We start from the raw sequence: 8,069 nt of genomic DNA, 5'->3' as shown, positions 1-8,069 counted from the left end.
CTACAGATCTTGGACTAGGCGTGCCAACAATCCTGGACTAGAGGAGGCATCTCAATTGTCTGGAAAGCCATTTTACAAACAATGCCTTTCATAAGGTCTACTCTAGCATGGCGCATCAACAATGGCCACTCTATAAGAATCGGTATTGACCCATGGATTGGGGGTGGCAACCTATATTATCTACCTTCGAACCTCATCCATTTCTTACAACACAGAGAAGTATCAACCATTGCCCACATTGTCGATCCAGACCCTCGTATTTATCTCAGGCAACAATGGAGATCAGCACAAGAACTCGACATCCCAGAGCAGTGGCAGCATACTTGGTCTATGTATATCAGGGCACTTCAGGAGGCACATATCATCCTAAATCAAGAACCTGACATCCTCGTCTGGACACCAGCTACACATGGGAGATATAGTCCCAAGCTCAGATACCTTCATCAGATGGAAGCCCAGAAACCAACCCAGCTACAGAGCTGGTGGCAGAGCCTATGGAAATTAAAAGTTTCCCCTCAATCAAGGTTATTCATGTGGTCTGTTCTTAATAACAAGACCCCCACGAGAGAGGCCCTCATGCACTGAGCGATTTATGGTCCGAGCAGATGTGTATTATGTCTGCAAGCATCTGAATCCAATGAACACTTATTCCTGCTTTCCACACATGTCACACACTATTGGCAAGATATCACACAACAGCTAAGAATTATAAATTCCTGGCAGGGGACATCACCTATACAAGCTTGGCATAGCTAGATAACCGCTCACCCTAATCATAAAGAATAGTGCCTCCCTCTCATTATCTACTGGACTATTTGTCTTGGAAGGAACCGATGCATCTTCAAAAACAAGCCTATAAATTGGCAGCAACTCACAGTATAGGCTATGTCTGCATACAATGATGTCCTAGAGGATCCTCCTTCTCCAACCCGCATTATTAGTGTGCCAGGGAACATTGATAAAACTCGACCATGGGCTTTCTTCGACAAGGCCACACAGCCACATGGATGTGGGAGGGGTTTATGTTTACACCTCACCAAGAAGCACTGCTTCAAAGTCAAACTAGGCCTGGGAGATGGAACCAACAACTAAGTTGAACTCCTAACCTTTAGACATCTGCTACATTTCAACCTTGCGCGTGATTGCATATATGTTCAGATCTTTGGAGACTCACAAATTATCATTAATTGGTTCAATGATATAAATCAATGTCATGCCATTTCCCTTCAAAATATACTATTGGATGTGCAAAATCTCAAAATAGGATTTAATCAAATCTCTTGTCAACACATTCACAAGGAAAGCAATGAAGATGCTGATGGGCTTTCCAAGGAGGGCTCGCTACTTCCCAGAGGCTTGTGGATAATCAGCAAAGAGGTGGACACGGAAATCTATCAATACCACCATCGACCGTACATAGACCGAGAATATCACAAGGTGGATCAGCCATAGAAATATGATTGATTATTTTTTGTTACAGGCTATCTATAGACAAAATTGTATATTTATTTTTTTCTTTTTTTTATTAGCTCAACACAGACAACATTTATATTTGGAAATGACCGGCAGGTCATTGGTTTTTTGCACTATGCAAAATATGTATATAGCTCTAAACTGAACAGTTTGATACCGCATATGCCAATAGGCATCTACTACATGTAATTTTTCTCACATAAATGAAAGATTACGATTTTTCTCTTTGGAAAAAAAAGAATATGTAAGAAGTAATTCAAGGTATTTTTGAAAAATAATTATATTAATTTATAATACACTTTAGTTCTGAAAAAATGGAAGTCTTATATCTAGTTGTTAAGTCTTAAAAACTTATCTTGTGCTTCCAGGACTTATACTACTAGTAAAATCAAAAATATATTATGGTTTTGGTCTCAAATGAAAGTACAAAGACATGTCAAGATAGAGGTTTTCATACACACATGATCAATTAAGCAAGTAGAGAAACTAAGAGAGGGGGGTAGCGGGATGTGAGATTCAAGTAAAGGTGAATCTAGGAAGCTTTCAACATGTTTCAATACATATGTATGCATCATAAGATGTAATTTATATAGTCATACGAACAAATCATACAATCATATGTACAATAGATATAAATTATTTGTTGTAATACCCATATAGTCAATTTTACAACCATACAACATTCATACTTTCTCAACATATTATTATACTCAAAATCAATGTGATTTCGTGTAACCACTCAATGTTATATTTTTAGTGAGAAACTTGTGGAGGTTTCTTGTAAGTTCTTCAAATGAATGAAAATTAATTTAGAGTAATTACTTGTGTATTTATGAAATTGATTTTAAACTTTATCTATTTAATTTTTAGTTACTGTATAATTAATGCTATGATTTGAAAATTATTTCTACATTAATTAAATTTAAGTAATTGAGATCTTATGTACTTGAATCATCTAATCTTAGAAATTTTCACACCCAACAAAACCGTAAGTACTTGATGGATAAGAAAGTGCTTATGATACTTTGAATACCCCTCAATATTGTTGCACATGGGACTACATTAACAACTACACTATAATAAATATATAGATTGGAATGTTGCTCCCAAAGATCAAAACCTATGACTTGAAAACTCAAATCAAAGAAACCACCATGGCCATGTATTGAAACATGTTATGGTTTACTAGAATCTAACATCCATTTCCAAACAACAATTTTGAGAATTTGACACTACCATGGATAGAAATTAATTTTCCCAATTCCCCAATATTATGGGTTAGAAATAGTTGATCTCCCTACAATTTTTCATACTCTAGTGGCCACATTAAATGAACTAGAAATGTATTTATGTAGCGATCAATTATTGAGATGAACCCAACAATTTTTATTCAGTCCACAACATTTCTCACCTACATGTTGTTCTCTGAGATCTCAAGACCTTCTTTTGCATGGTTAAGTGACACGGAGGTGTGTCACCAGTCCTACACAGCTCCTTGGTGGGATTCAGCCAAGCCCACCGTCATAGTTTCCTTTCACAATATCACTTTGCTCTGCTTTGAGAGACCTCACATAGGAAGAGATCAATGAAACTCAAAACTATGGAATAAATTTGCACTACATGAATTTTTGATGAATTTTTTTACGTTTGTGTGGTTGTAGTATAGGGTATCCCCCTCATTCATATTTTTTACCACCACTATTACAACAATAAAATAATAAACTAAATATTTGTTAATGAATCCATCAAGATTCATTGACCTATGAGTTTCCATCTTCTCTCCTATTTAGGAACCCCTTCGTTCAACACATTTTAGGCTTGACATGGTCATTTCTACACTCACTTCCCCATATTCTCTCAAGGTTTTGGAAAGAGGTGGATTGACTTATCTTTCCTAAGGTGTTATCAAGTTAGTGATGCATCCTCATATCTATTTCAAGCTCTATTTTACATCCAAATTTGTTCATAAATCGAGTGGTAAAGGAGGTTGGATAGGAAGGAGTATAATTTGAGTAGGTAGAATGGTTAAGAACATGTGATTCCTCCTAAGATGTCAAGGGTTCAAAATGAGAGGGATAAATTATGTACACCTTGAGATACTTTAGTAGTCAAATTCAAAGGGTGTAGATTATGTACACCTTCCTAAAATTTAGTAGTCAAATCAAAAAGAGGTAGAGTATGTACACCTTCATAAACTTTAGCACCACATACAAACAAGGGAATCTAATACACAACTCCTTCTATGTCTAGGTAAATTATCATAATTTTATTTTTCTAAAATATGTTAGTAATTAACATGGGCGAGACGAGACAACTCATTAGTGGATCGTGATAAGACCTCATCAAGATAAGGTTTACAACTCATGAAAATTGTATTCTCAAACTCCGTGATTATCTAGGGACTCACAATCTAACATCCCCTCCCCCCCCCCCCCCCCCCCCCCAATCATAAGTCTAAATAATTGAATAACACATGTACCAATAATTGTTTTCATTTTCAATCTAGAACTCATGAACTTGGTTGCGATGAAGATATGCTTGAAAAACCACTAATATCTAAATATCTAGAAGTGATCAACTGATATGTCTGAGCATTTTATGTTGAATGAATATCAACTTTTATTTTTAGGAGACCAATTACTATATTGGACTTCTAATTGAAATTTCAGTAATACAACTTCAAAACTTGAAGCCTGATTATCTGATATTTCGCCCATGTTAGGTGCAAGGTGGGAAGCTTTCAATAGTTACATTTGAGAAGGATCCATGATGGGACTTTGGATTCTTTAGGTGGTAATTTTTTGGTTGACCACTAACCATGTTGCATTTAAATTGGCAGTTTATGTTTACCACTAACTAGATTGATTTGAATAATGTGGTGGTTTATGGTTTACCACTAACTATCTTCAATTCATCAATTTATTCCCCCCCCTAAAGGTGTAGGAGAGTTTCTTTTATCATTGTGATCCCCCATCAATGGATAATGTGAAAACTTCATAGAACAACCTTAAAATTGACACATCAATGTAATCATTCTTCCTAGTGTTAGAAAACCTTGCAATCTTTTTCATAAAATTGCCCATGTTGATCTTCTCAGCGAAATGTGTGTGTGTGTGTGTGTGTGTGTGTGTTTTTGTATTACCTTCAATCATTAATGATGATGAGTATAAGGTGTTTTATGTAGATCCATAGCGAACCCAAATTATTCTCAACATCGTGTCCCAACTATCTTTAAATTGTGGTCTTGTATCATTGATGATGATCATTATGTCTATAGGCATGTGTATTTTGGAATATGACTTCCAGAATTTTAATTTAATTATCAATAATTATTAGGTGGATGGTAAGGATTTAACCTCCATAGAATATTCTTAGTAGTATTCACAAATCAAAGGTTGGGATTGATTTCCAAAGTAGTTATGTTTTTTTTCCTTTTACTTAAATTCATTAATTAAAAAAAATCATATGAACAAGTGTTATATGATATGAGTTATGGCTTTGTAGGCATGTGGTATTGATAATCCATGGCATTGTAACAAAGCCTATTTACATATTAAGAATCTATGTGATAAAGTGGGGGTGAATCTCCATGATTAAGAATATTGTTACATGTTTTTTAAAATGTATAAATGTTTAACTTATATATTAATTATTTTATCATTAATAAAAATTATAATCAGTTTAAATAAAGTTATAATTTAGTTCATTCATATGATTTTTTTAGTTTTAATAACTTGAGATGTATGATAAAGTAAGTGTTTTGATGCTTATTATTAATTGGTGTCTATCAACATTTACTAGCCATATAAATTCTCATTAAATTTATATTGTTGTGTTAATTCTATCTTAATCAAGATTGATTAACTTTACAAAGACTTAATAAAACAAATTTTGTAGTTTGTTTTTACTTATTCCACAAATGGTTTCCCATCTTTAAGGGGAACATTATCATTAAATATTTTTTAATCTAGCACATGTATTATTTTTTCTCTTTATGCATTTCATCAAGATAGATTGGTAGCTATGATTGGTTTTTGAATTTTTATTTGAAACATTTAAAATATTTTTCGCGAGTTAAGTTTATCTTGTTTAAGTTATTTATCTAACCTCGTGACCATATCTATTGGGTACTACAATAACAACATAATAAATTTTGGGAAATTTTCACAAATATAATCAGAGTGTTAGGTTGTGTTAGGCCCCTTGACATCATCTCTTATGGAAACTTACTAACGGATCTCTAAAATGATATCACTCATGTCTCTATGAGCACCATGATGATGATGCATCCCATCACTTATAAATGCCTTTTGAGTGGAGGAAAATTTATAATCTAGGAACTTTGTTACTTAAATTAAAAGAAGAGGATAGGATAGTGCACATGGGTAATGGGATAATCCCTTCTACAAACATTATCTTTCTTAAAACCTCTTAATCTATTACTTCAATAGAAACAGTCAATTTGTAAATTTTCATGGATATTCCACTAGATAGTTCGTCAAAACAAATCTGACAAAATTACATTTGAAATTTGAAATTCCACACTATTACAATTTTATTTCATTTTATATTTATGAATCGGTACAATACTTTTAATAGTGCATGTCTGTGAATTAAAAAAATTATGAAAAAAACAGATAACAATGAAATAAAATCTCACACACACATTTGACACAAGATATGACCTAAGAAACCCTTTCACGATTAAAACCTAGTGGGAAGGTGAGGTTGCTCTACTCTCTTTCTTTGAATTGAAAATGTTTGTGAGTATAAAGAAGTATGGTTTGTAGCATGTGGACTACTACAATGCACAAATTCTCTCTGTATTATCTATCTCCTATCCCTATCAGCTAATTTTTCTCAATTATGGAACAAATGCACTTGAAAGAATGGAACCTCGTTTCCTCCCAGTGGCCCGGTTAAAACATAGCCCGATAGCCTACTAGTGGTTAGGTTTGACTACCTAAAATCTTAATTAGAGTTACAATATAGAGTCTTCTAGAGTTTTATACATCATAATCATGTGGCTAGCCCATTTTTCATGAATAATGGGGGCTGGCATGGCATCCTCTCGAAATTATTGTGGTGAAAACAGGAAGATCAACTTCTGAGTGGAACAACTTTCGCATACGAACTCCAATTGATGTGATTCTTGTGCCATTGGAAAGGTTTCTATGTGTATAATAGTAAAAAAAGTTCCACACTAAATTAGAAAAAATTTACCTCCAAAAAACGTCATTTGACACTGCAAAACACTCCCTAAAGGTTTCAGACCCCAATTTGTCAAACTAGTTCCCACTAGTAAAAATGGTCATGAGAGTTGATTCCTCCACTTTTTCGACTCTCAAAGCATCTAGATGGATGATAAATAATACAATGATCCAATCTAGATCACACCTCCCCATTTTGGGAGGCTTTTGGTCCCCAAAATATTTTTCTTGATGAGGTGAGGTAATTTTTCCTCCACCTTCTCTCGGGTGTACCATTTAGCTTTCCTAAAAGTTGTCCTTTCATCCCAATTTTCCAAAGGTTATGTTTCCCTTGTCTCATAGTTCTGGACCTCTTCTGCAAAATTGTATCTTCTGTCGACTTTGCCTGAGAATTTGGTGTTATATCCTCCACAAAAGGTAGTATATGTTCCTCTTATTGATCTATCATGGAAGGCTCATAGAGTTTTGGATTCTTTACATTTACAACCGAGTAAATGCACATGTATGGTGGTAAAATAAGTTGATAAGAATTATCATCCACCTTCTCTAGTATCTCGAAGGGACCATACCTCAGAGGCTTGATTTTCTTTCCAAGCCCTTGTAGCCTCTCCTTGTTCAACTATAACCATACTTTGTCTCCCACCTTTAATGATTTCTCTGTTCTATGTTGATCATGCTTGACCTTATATTTATCCTGTGACTTTTACAGTTTCTCTTGTACCTGTATATGGATTTGCTTGATCTTCTCTCTAAAATTTTCAACCCTTAAGATCTTCCCTCACTCCTTCTTGTTTCCCATATGCAATGTCCAAAGATGAAGGCAGAAAATATCCAAAACAAGTTTCAAATGGGGACTTCCCTGTAGAAGTGTGGATTGCTCTATTATAAGAATGATGTCTATATACCATATTTTCATCCCAAGTCTTTGGATGCTTTTAGTTGTATCCCCTCAGAATTTTTGTATGGAATGTTGTAGATTTATTCAAGTCCATGATCATATTCTCCCATAATGTAGTTCAAAAGGCACTAAGAAATATTGTGTTCATGTCTGAAACGATGCTCCTTGGTATCCCAAAGTGCACCCAAACTTATCCAAATAACAAGTTTGTTTCTTCTTACCTAGTAATGGCCTTTTAACAAGTCATCAAAACACACATATTGTTAAACTTGTAATCTACCACGAACAAGTAGTCAGTCCCTTCCTAGTTTTTAGTAAACCTCCCATAAATCCCATGTAAATACTCTCTCAAGGATGAGTGGGTACAGGTAAGGAATGATATAGACCATGTTTCTTGTTGCTAGGCTTACTGGTACAAGAAAGCATGCATCCTCTTATGAATCTAGATACATGTTCTTACATCTCGAGCTAATACACATACCTCTGCA

This window comes from Pinus tabuliformis, chromosome J (genome assembly GCF_031772625.1).
Source record: "Pinus tabuliformis cultivar Carrire ecotype Pingquan chromosome J, CPIR1, whole genome shotgun sequence".
In the NCBI taxonomy this organism is placed as follows: Eukaryota; Viridiplantae; Streptophyta; class Pinopsida; order Pinales; family Pinaceae; genus Pinus; species Pinus tabuliformis.
The sequence above is the reverse complement of the archived record's forward strand: the minus strand, read 5'-3'. Positions refer to the sequence as shown.